At 33.7% G+C, this 12537-nt stretch overlaps 1 protein-coding gene across 1 annotated transcript in view; it reads right to left on the minus strand.

Annotated features, from left to right (window-relative positions):
- Positions 1-10056: 10056 nt before the first annotated feature.
- The window catches only part of TNPO1 (transportin 1), a 74587-nt gene continuing 72106 nt past the window's right edge, over positions 10057-12537 (minus strand). Inside the window, exon 26 of the mRNA XM_033085340.1 lies at positions 10057-11654. The gene's annotated coding sequence lies outside the window, so the exon portion shown is untranslated. The remainder of the gene's footprint in view (positions 11655-12537) is intronic.

Below are 12537 nucleotides of genomic sequence, written 5' to 3' on the forward strand. Positions count from 1 at the left end.
GGAAAAAGAATGTCAGTCCTCCCTCTACTCATTGCTCCGCTTATCTCCCTGATGGCTGGAGCTCCAACTGGTATCCTCCGGATCACAGGACTAGAACTCGTGGGGGACTTCGCTTTTCTCTCGCGGGAGATGGCAGGGCAGGCAAGGCAGGGAGGATGGGCTGGGGTGGCTCGTGGTCTTCTCTGCTCGGCCAGGCGCTGCTGGTGGAATTTGCCCTGAGGCAGACCAAGACCACTAACTGCAGCTTCTCTGAGATGAGAAAAAAACAAACTCAAAAGAGAACTCAAACTCAAAAAGCCTCTATCCACACTGCCTCGGCTCTATAGCAAGAAGCCAAGAGCCAAATCAAACGCCAGGGAGAGAGCTCTGCATCAGCAAAAATGAAGAGGCCAGCAGTTGCCATATGAATCTCCACGAGCCCATTCTCCCGTATTTCCAGCTTTTGATTTTGTAAGTGTTAATATTAACATATTTTCAACAGAAATAACGATTGTATTTTGGTTTTACTTACACCAACCAAATTAACTTGTTTTATGTCTAAGTCATTTGAAAATTAATTATAAACTCTAGGTAAAATAACCATACTCAATAACCTGTAAAATCCTTAAAATATGAATGTACAATTGAATGCATAATTTTAAGATTAATAAAATAATACCAAAAATAACACTGATTATTATACAATTTATTGTCATAATGAATTGCCAATGAGCTGGCTGACATTTAAAGTTCCTTATAAAAGAGTTAAGAAACAGATTCAGGTAAAATACATACTCTAACATTACTCTTTAACTTTAAAGAGGATCTGAAGAAGCTGATGGAGGTATTTTATATACCATGTATGTATTTCATATACTACATTGAGAATATGCCCTGAAAAATGCATTTTCTTTCTTTATTGTCTTTGCTAAAAGAACTACTCAAAAATCTATAGATGTATTTGGAAGACTGCAGGCAGCAGAAGGGGATATAAAAAGTCAGAGTTGTTTACCACTGTGGTGGAGAACAAAAAATGATGTGAAGACAGAGTGAATTGTTAGAGTTGCTTCCATTCGGTCAGTACTGTCTGGTTACCTTGCAGTATTTAAAACCCGCCAGGATTATATTCTAACCAAGAAATGGTATCTGCATACCTGCAGACACAATCAAGAAGCTTAATAATTCCCTTGCTCATGACCTATACATTACCTTAATTACCTGAAATTTACTGGAGTATTTTTGTACAGAAAGTGTAACAAAATCCCATAGACAGAAGGTTAGAGCTGGTAAACTCAGGAAAAAAAAATCTGGAAAAGAGATTATTAAGTTAGCAGCAAATACAGCTAACTTGAAATGATTTATTCAAAGAGAATTCTCTCAGATAATCTTAGTACAGGCTAAGCCCTTTTCTGAAATACATGCATAAACTGAACATGTAGTCTGATGAGAGAATACTGCTGAGATTATCGCCTTTATCAAGCTTTGGATAGGATGGGTGTCCCTAATGTTATTTCCAAGTATAAGAACAAAAAAATATTTGTCGACAGAGTCATAGCCATGTTATTATAGTAAGAGATCAACAGAATTTCTTTAGGCTTGGTGCAATATTTCATCAAAGTTATTTCAAAGTTAGAAATAATACACAAGTTCTGTTGAAAATTTGCAGCAACTTCTAATGGCACTGTTTTTTACATCCCTGGAATTATGGATGCCATTAGGCTGCATCATCTGACTCACCACATAGTTAACAGCATGCTTATATTGATCTGGACACCAAGCTTGACTGTATCCCATTTAATTAATCAAGTTATGAAGCCAACAGCATTGTTTCACAGTGAGTCACTTGGTGTTAATGGTCCACCTTTATAACTCTTCTGCCAAAAGCATGTCTCATCATATCAACCAAATGCAAGGCTCAAAAAGTGTTAGTAAACATTAGCAACAACAAACCAGAATAGCTGAGTGGTTGTAGATTCAATTCTGACTTCTTATCCCATTTCAGTCCTGCATGAAAAGTTCTCGAAGATTTCTCATATATTCAGGAGGTGCATCACTACAGTAACACCATACTGAAGTTTTGAATCTACATTCTATATAGGATGGGAAATTAAAAGGATAAATCATTATGCTACTGTACCCTAAGAAGTACATTCAATGGTTAGCTGAATTAATACTCTTGACACCTTAATATTTTTAATATTACATACATGCTTACTTATCTGCAATATTTCAATCAGCGAACTTGGAGAAGCAGCTCATTTGCAGTCAAGTAGTAAAAATAACCTAAATGAAAAAAAGAAGACTGAGTACACTGAAATTCAATGAAAAAGAAACATGAAGTCTTTAGAAGAGCAAGCTCTGACTACATAACTACTTAGTACCAAAGCGCTTCTTAGTACACCATCTACTGTGGTGGTGTTTTGATAACAACGAGCTTTTTTCACTCTTGTTATAATACACAATGGAAAAGGTAATTGGTGGAAGGGTGTGAAGCCAAGCTAATGACATTATGTGGTATCTCAAGAAAGTGTTCTTAGCACAGCATATATAAGAATAGATGGTGCTTGTGCTCTTAATAAATCAAAATAAATCAAATATAGCTTTGAAGTATTACTATACTAACAGAAGAGCAACTGCTTGGGATTGAGTTCCTGTAAGACAGTAAATGAAATAATGAAAGATATTGGTCTGGACAAGTATTTTAGCTGCCTATGTAGGAAGCAGCTAATGAAATATTGAGAAAAAAAGTGAAAGAAATTATTTGGCTGTACAAATAAATTTAGGATTGAACATTAAAAATCAAAATGTCAGTATGAACTGGATGTTCAGTGAATGGCATGCATTTGGGCAAAGGTAAAGCTATGTGAAAATGTTTCTTACCTTTGACTCTTAACATCCATAGACAGACATACTGATACTTACTAATGGTAGCCAACAGCTTTAGCAAATAGAAAAAACATGTGAACTTTATTGTCCTTGTCACTTCCATAAAAACTCTCATAGCCTAATTCCTTCTGAAGAAGTGGAGTAATGATTTGGAAAGCCTCCTGTCTAGTCACACAGAAGACATTAGACTTTTTTTTGTTCTTTTTTTTTTTTTTTTTTGCCTGTGGTTTTTTGGTGTTTGTTTTAAAGGTATAGAAATAGCCTACATGCCTATGGGTCTAATTAGAATAACTCTCAGTGATTACATCAGGCAATTGTCTGTGTTAAACACTGCCTTTTTATGAAATGAGAATCAGTTACCTGAGTGAATGCTTGCAACACAATGAGAGCTATGGTCTAATGTTCCAGCTGGCTTCCATCTGGTTTTGGCCCAATGATGACAACAGGTTTGGTGTGCAAGGATAAGGAGGATGGGTTAAACAAAACTAAAACTGGATACATATTCCTATCAGAGAGTACTACTAAAGAAAGTGATGGAACTATCTCAGTTCCTTATGCTGAGATATATAAAGAATTTTAAAAAATAAATACTTGAATTTTTAGTTTGTCACATGGTTAATCTGATCTTCCAAAGCTAGAAGGAAAAGGTGCATATATTTATGCACATGATTCCAAATTGTTTATTTGAGCATGTACATTTCAGAATGAAAAACGTATGCAAGACAATGACCATCAATATGTTAAGAAGAAAAAGACTTCACCATGTAAAATGACTCAAAACTTTTATTTGAGATAATGATTTTGTTAAAGGAAGACACTGAAAGATGTGTTTCTCGGAAGAAAAAACCATTAAAATTTAGTTGTAAAACAATTTTGCACTTTTTTGTTGTGGTTTAGTTTATAAGTAAATTTGTTTTTTTAATGGTATCCTTCACTATGTTTGGGATTTCAAACTACAGAACCCTTTAGTTTCTACACCTGTAAGTCACAGAAACTTCTCAATAAGTCAACATAAATGTAAAGCTAAAAGACAGCTTGATAAAACTGTAAATAAATTGTAAAGACATTATTTAAGAATAATTACAGGGTAAAAAGACAGGTAAATAAATCTCACTTCCCTTTGTGTACTTCATCACAGATATAAAATTCTATTTAGCATTTCTATTAAGCACAGAGGGTGCAGAGAGAAATAATGGAAAATTTAAAAATATTGGCAAGAGTTACAATAACACTGCAGCAGTTAACGCATCCAAATTAACATGTATGCCTTAAACAGAGGAAGACTTCCAAGTTCCCGGGTACATTTAATATAGGAAATTTATGACCATTCACTTTGCCAAAGGGCACTAAGAAAAGGAAAAAAATTGGTTAAACTGTCAGTATAGCAACACTTTATTTCCATTTTTTAACATATTTTGAAGTATGGAAATATGTATTTCCATATATTTCAGCATTATAGATTAAGACTTGAAAAGCAGTATTTAGATTGCTATTTAGACACCTATACCTATAGATAAAGATAAACACATACATAACTACCTCTGTTTTAATTTGAAGTCTGGTAGACAAAGAGTTGATGTCACCAAAAAAAAAAAAATCCTGAAAAACTGACTCAAAAAGAATTCCTTATATGCCTTCACTTATACATCTATGTATTAGTACATGTGCGGCACAATTACATCTGTTTTTCTTAAATTGGATGGATTATAGGAAACCACTCAATTTTGAGCCTGTCATTATTCAGATTAACATTTGATGTCTTTTGAGAGTTTTCAATAGTCTATACTGCTCATTTTATGCAGAACAAGAGCAAATGCTTGTGAAAGATCAGCTCTTTATAATGCAGTAGGTTTCATTGTGAATCATTCTGGGATAACGAAACCAACAACCACTCTGTGGGCTCTTAAAACACTTAAATTATTTTCTATACACTCTATGCCTATTGAAATGCTTCTTCACTCCAGTACAACTTTAAATATATATATTTTAAAAATAAATACCATGATATGCAATTAAAGTTCAATCCTTTGCATCATTCCACAAGCCTTGCAACATTCATTTCCCTTATTTTCAAAATGTACTTCACCATTTCAACATTTTTAAATATGGGTAGTAATTACCTGACTCAAAACTAGAGCACACAGCTTAAAACTGGGCTTTGAGCTGATAGGGGAAGACTTGAACAAACTACTGACAGTATGCTGTCAGAACATAAGGTGAGTGGGAATGTTTATTTGAAAGAAAGCTAAACTTCTCCAAACCCCTCCCACACAGCCACTGATGTGTTCTGCCACCAGGAACTGGTATATCCACTAAGCAGCTTGGTCTCTACACTTCTGTTCCATGGCCTTCTCTTGTTCCTGGAAATGCAAGTCCTTCATTAAGCAATTTCAGCCAAGTATGCAGCAATTAGTTTCTACTATAAATTTCATTATAGTATTTATATCCATGCATTTTATTGCTATATTAGTCAGTCAATACCATGTAGACAACTTAGACCTTAACGTATGTGTAGCACAGACTGCTTATATAGTGTAATGACTAAGTTAATAAAATGTTCAATAGATAAGCAATTTGTGCTAGATGTACATCATAGTCTAAGTTGTCTACATGCTATTGACCAACTGTTAAATATTGGAAGTGAATATAAAATGCTCAACTCCACATGAGTGGATTAAAAGAAACTGCTAAACTATAGAACTTTCTAAAGTTCTGTAAGGTCAGTTCTTTAAATAGTTTAAATGATCCCATGAAAGCTAGATAAAATTAGACTAAGACTACTGCAAATTTTGGTTGAAAGTCTTGAATAATTTTAATTTATTTCTAGTCTACACATTGTTTAATTATTCACATTATTGATATCCCAGGAATTAAGTACAAATTTTTTCTCTCCTTTCCCATTTGGTCAGACTTAGCAAGTATCAACTGTTTCAAGAAACACAGTTAATGTAACATTTCTCAGTAGTAAAGTAGCTACCAGTTATCACCCAACAGGTTATAATTTCAATCCACCTAAACCTCCTTTTTTATGCATTGATCTGCCCTCAGTACCAAAACTAAACTAACAATAAACTAGCCAGAGACCATTCTCTTTCAGATAAAACAAAAATTCTTATTTCAGAGATTCTAGTATCTAAATGTGTGAATTGGAAGAGTGAACTACTGGGTTAGGTAAAACATAAATTGAACAATAATTTTTAATCATTCATCAAAAATTGGAATGCAACAGCTATATTTCAACAACTTTATTAACATAGTCAAGCAGTGATTAACATTCACATCTATTATGTCACATCATACAAATGTAAATACAAAATTACTACAGTACAATATATATTCTCTGCATGATCCAAAATATTTGGTGGCCCCAAAAACTCTTTTAAAATTCAGCAGCTTATCAAAAATTAAAACCATATTCTATTTAAAATGAAGTTCTGTTAGCACATAGGCAGACTTCAAGAAATATCACTCAATTTAGTACAGTTTGAGAGGTTGCAGGAGGATATGTTTGAAGGAAACATTCCAACATTGTGGCAGATACAGAAACATAAGATTTAAAGCTTTCAAGTAAAACTTACACAACCTAAGTTGTCAGCAGAAAGATCTGGTCACCTTTCATTTAAAACTATTTTGTGTAATTCATCCAATTAAAAATTTTAGAAGTATCTAATATCACCAAGTCAGACAATGTACAATATAACTATCTATCTCTTTCCACAAAAAAGATATTACACTGCAGATTTCAACAGCCAAATAAACCTCCTCATACCAGTCTTTTTATTCTCATTGCTGTCCTCACAAAAAACACTCAAATCTTCTCAATTTTGTTGCTCTCCTGAAATAAGGAAATAGATACCTAAAGCAAAAGTGGCACAACAGAACAAGTTTATAGAAAAATGATACTATACTGTAAGTGCTGAATTCTTTGAGATGTGGATTTGGCTTACTTAAAGCATACTGTAACACCACACAGGGATTAATCCTATAGAGCCATTTCAAACTTCCCTCATTTATGTACATTCAAGCAAGTGAGTATCACTATTTTAGCAGAATATGTAAGGCAAGCAAGAAGAGTACTTGCCTCAGTTCCCCATTTAAAACTGGCTTGCTCCAACCATTAAGTGCAAAGAGCAAGCACCAGTGGCAGACAAAATGCAGTTTCTACTGGAGAATACACAGAAGACTGATGGATACAAAACATCCTGGAGAATGCATAGGTGAGTGAAATACATAGCTACTGAAAAAGTTTTATTTATTTAAGGTGAGGTTATGCAATATTATAACAAATACATGTGCAAACTACATCAGCATCTATCTGAGATTAACTACAGGATGTTTTGCCATTTCACTGTAGAGCTTAACCTTTATCTAAGACAAAAAGTCACACTTTAGACCCTATATAAAAGCTTTATGTGTCTATCATCCTCATGAGAATATGGAAGCAGTTAGTGTCAAGTTACAATTTCTTTCCTTGAAAAAATCTAAAACAAAAGATTTCCAATTTAATGTTGCATTTAAAGTATTTTAAAAGAATTATTTCAATTGTTTGAATATGGATGCATTCTCCTTAAGGGAAGAATGTTTTTGCACCTTATCTGCTAATACATTCAATATGAATAATATAGATGAAGCAAGAGTCATTATTGTCCCACAGTAGAAGGTTAATTTGGAGTAAGTTTAAGACAAGAGGAGCTGCCTAAATGAAATAGGTAAACTGATAAAATTACAACACATTTTTATTAGCATGTGTTCTGAACAAAAAGGGTACAAGAGTATTCACCTGAGATAAAGCTAGTATTTCAATATTTCTAAGTAGCAATGAGTTTTGCTTGAGGAAAGCCACTTGAAGTTTTAAAATATACATTATACTATTATACAATATATGCAGTTTAAGTAATTAAGACTGATGCTAACATAAAAGTCCTAAAAAAAAAATCACAGTGTGTATCAATATTATTAGTTACAAAATTTATGCTACTTCATAACATTTAAAAATTATAACGATTACGAATTTTAACCTATTCTTCTAAAAGTGATCTTCTGAGTACAAGTTTCAAGGAGCAATGAACTAAAGCATAAGAGTTAGCTTCTTACAATTTAAATATATACATATTAACTGATTCAGAAAATAAACAAACTTTGGAAAAAAAAATACAAAACTGATTACTTTTGCTTGCACTAGTTAAAATAATGAACTAGTCTAATTGGTTTTCCAAAACAAAATGAGCTGTTTCCTGACTGTGCTATGAAAAAAATTCAATATTGAACTTCACTTAAGACTAATTTAACAGCAATTTTGAACTGCCAAAAAGATGCATTTATAAGGATTTTAAACACACTTTCTGTTACCAACTTAGGTTGATCAGCAGCTTTTTTTCACTCTCAGAATCCTTCAAAAAGGGAAACTCAAAACAGGAAAAAGGCATATATAAAAACAGTAAACACTGACCTCCTGAGGTTCCTACAACAAAATTATTCAAGTAGAAAATCTACACCATTACGTAGCAGCGGCTATTTCTGTAGTTTAGCACACTAACAGCACTTTCTCAGTGTGTAAGGAGCAAATGAAGTAAGCCGTGCTTTTAGCATGCCAAGAGGCAGAAACACTGGAATGTAACAAAGACAAACTCACAATTCTACCAGTATAAACATTCAGTCAACATTCAAGAACTGTCAAGACTACACCACAAGAATTAAGATGCTTTTTATATATCCCATGATGCAATAATTCTCTTTTAAATATTAATGCTGTTTCAGAACTTCTCTCCTCACATTGCACCCTAAAAGGCTTCTGCAAATCTCTGCGCTATATTATGCATTAGGAATATGGTTTATTTGCTTTAAAATATACCATGAGAGAACTCACTGATACAAAAGACTATTTTGTTTATTCCTGTACTGGTTATTCCTGCCCTTTTAAATTATTTTCCTTGCTGTCATACCAGATCAGTTCACATCTGTAAAAAATATGTATTAAAACAAATATATACAAAAGTGGCATCCTAAGCTAGTCCAAGGTGAGGTGGAGTGGTTTTATTTGGTTAAAGGGGCTTTCTGTAATTTAAGAAGTTTAGTTAGACCCAGATTTTAGTTGTTATGCTACAGTATCATTTGGGTAGGTTTTCTAGTCTACAAACTTTTACATGTCATTTCTCTGAAACTCTTCCTTAATGTTCAAACACACTTAAAATTAAAGCAAGTTTGGGTTTAAAATAATATCCCACCTTGCTAAATGTTGGTCAAGGATGTTCCCTTTCAAAATTAAAGTTTTTAAATTGAATTTTACTAATTTATATCAGAGTTATTAGTTGAGAAGGTATTTTTGGTTTGCTATGGAAGAAATGTAACATGAAAGCAAGTTATCACATGCAATTTTGATCAAATTGAATAAATGCTATGTACTGGCATTATCAAATGTATTTAACACAGTACATGTCCAAACTATGCCTCACACCTAACCCACTAAAATTTGCAAAGCCAAAAAAGGGGGAGGGGAACAGAAAACATGCATGTGATCATGCATTGAAAAAAAAAAAAAGTCTAAACTCTATAAACAGCATTTATAAGTTCACACTCACACAGTTCAAACTTCAGTGCAATGGCTAAATCATTCAACAGTCAAAGAACAGAACCATGCAAAGAAGAGCAAGTTCTTAAAAAAGTCCCAACTAAAAAACCCAAAACAAACAAACCCAAAACCAAACCAAACCAAAAATAACAAAAAATTCCCCCAAAACCCCAAACCAAAACCAAAAAACAAACAAAAACCCCCACAACGTCCTCCAAGACCCCCCAAAATACCCAAAACTAAAAACCAAAAACCAATCAACCAAAGGAAAAAAAAAAAGAAAACCAACGAAAAAACAAACCAGAAAACACCAACTAAACCAAAAACCGTTATCCAGTATCCATTCTGCAATGCAAAGGTGAGAAACTAAATCTACAAAAAGGCTGTTATGGCTTAATTATATTTTGCAGATTAATAATGCAGCAGTTGAAAAATGGAAAGGTGTGGCTTCACCTCTGACCAGCAGAGTTAAAAGTCTCTCCATTTTCCTTTATCATCATGGGATACTCTTTAGGCAATCTAAATTAATAAAGACTTGCCACTTTCAGATGGACACAAGATCAAGTGTACCAGTTAGGATTTCACATTCACAGTACATAAGAAAATACACATGGAAGGAAAAGTAAAGCGTTAACTTAACAAGGATTTATTCACAGGAATACATGTAAGTAGAGAAAAAAAAAACACAACAGAAAAGCTAAACAAATGAAATGAAGAGGATCCAAACCAACTTTCACTCTGTAGCTTTAAACTTGCACCCTTGTGCATTTAACTACATCACAAAGGGCCACCAACATGCGCCAATACAGTGTAGATACCCTGCATTACATCCATTAACTTAAACATCTCTTTAAGATCATGCTTTGAACAAAAAGAAAGCGTAGAAGGTAATACGTTGAGTGGGAATAAACACAAATATAGCAATCTTGTCATCAACTTCTACAATTGTCTTTACGTGCCAACTAACATTTATGCAGCCTTTAACGGGTCTTACCATGTAACTCATTTTAGAGATTCTGATAAAATCACTAGTATATAACCATGCAGAAAGCACATCACACTGACAGCACAGAGGCAAATATTTTGCACAGCTATATCAGCTTTCCACATTGTGCAGGTTACACACAATACAATATCAATCTTATTCTTAACAGATCCTAAAAAGGTATTTCAAGGCCTAATTGTTAACTACAGTACTTTATATCTATATTCTTAATAAAAATAAATTCCACTGAATCTTAGAAAGGAATTTAAAATGCAGGGTTATATTGAATTGGTAAACTGCAACACAAAACTGGCGCAACATAGGTAAAATGTATACCAATTTCACTCTATGTGATGCAAGCATGCTACTTCCCACTAATTAAAATTACTTCTGATCACTATGAGCCAGAACGCATGCCTGAACCTTAAAACTGCAAGTTAAGATAATGCCTTACTCTAGAAATCAAAACTAACAAAGTACAATAATAAAATCATATCCACTACCTTGGTTGTTTTTCTTAATGTAAAAATTAAGATGTCAATCTTTCCTTTGCAGTGTCCCTCTCCTTTACCCCAAAAATGAAAGGAGTGACTTATTTGGCAGCTTGAAGGTTGCTTCATTTTGTCCAAGTTAACCTTTATTATTTTACGATGGGGTTTCTATACTGTACACTGCAAGTGCCTGTTCCTAATACAGACACAAACTGCATTTTAACTGTACTAACTTCGTTTGTGTAGTTCTTCATTAACATGCAAATACCTAGGAATCCCACCAAGCAGGATGAAATAATGTAGAAAACCCTTACTTAAAAAAACAGAAAACAAAAAAGAAAGCCTTTTACTGTTTGTGACCCCCATTCTTAGGTTTCCTTTATTGTGCGCAAAATATTTTTCCTCTTTACGTATCCCTATGGTTCAATTATATGGTTTCTTATTTTGGTATAAATCCCCACAATATTCCAGAATGTGCTGTTTTGTGACTAGATTCTTTTTTTTTTTTCTTCTTCACATCCAGTGCAGAGGTGTAATAGGAGACAGATTTCCACCCACAAAGGCTCCAGATGTTAAAACATTTCCCAACATCGACTTAATACAGTGACGGCAACACCTCCCTCCCGCCCCTCCCAGTAGGGTTGGGATTGTACTGTATTCCCTACTGGTTTACCCTTCCCCCCAGTAAAGGGTAACATTTTCCCTGGGTGCAGAGGCTCCCTCATAGTCTCCCAGACTGAAGGACCTGTAAAAGGAAAAGATAACAGTATAATTAAATCTTTGAACCTCTGGCATATAGGTAAAGATCTTTTTCAAGCACTAAGTGCAAACCCCTAACTTAAAATTGGATTTATGCCTAATGCTCCCTTTTAAGTCTGTTAAGAAACCAGACCATTTGTATCAGATAAATTATTATTCATGAAACAACAATATATGCTTTGAAGCTACACTGACAGTTCCACTATTATGCTAAACTTAGATTTAAGATAAAAGCATCCTATATATTCTAATCAGTTTTTCCATTTTTAGCACAAAATTATGAGACAGTCATGATGTTGAGAAAGAGTATTAAACATATCTGCAACTTGCCTAGAAGCTTCCCTTTTGAGTGGATTAAACAAGATTGCTATATCTTCTCTGCAGTTGAAACTGGATTTTATCCATTTATTTTATTTTTTACTTTGGTTTGCTTTTCATCAAGAGGAGAAAACACCCTCATGTCAGAACTAAAATGCCCTAATTGATAAACATGTAGCTGCTTTATTTTTAATCCATGTTCCGAACAAGCATAAAATGCAAAAAGGATTTTTTTATGACACTGACTTTGAAAAAGTCTTAGGCTGCCTTTTAAATAGTTGTCCATTCCAACACTAAACAGAACTGCATGACTCACTCTCATAATTTCAGTACACAAATTCTACTAGAAGTACTAAATTTGTATAAAGACTAATAGAATAAACTCAATTTACTCTCTTTTTTGCATAATACAATAATCTCTTCACACAGTATCACACATGGGAAATTTGCTCTCTACAGCATATACAGGCAGCACACAAAGCAAGATGGTATAATAATAGAGATACTCTGGAATGAGCTTTCACTGCTCTTTGTCAAAACTGAATCATTCT

The sequence above is a fragment of the Catharus ustulatus genome, chromosome Z, assembly GCF_009819885.2.
Source record: "Catharus ustulatus isolate bCatUst1 chromosome Z, bCatUst1.pri.v2, whole genome shotgun sequence".
Lineage (NCBI taxonomy): Eukaryota > Metazoa > Chordata > Aves > Passeriformes > Turdidae > Catharus > Catharus ustulatus.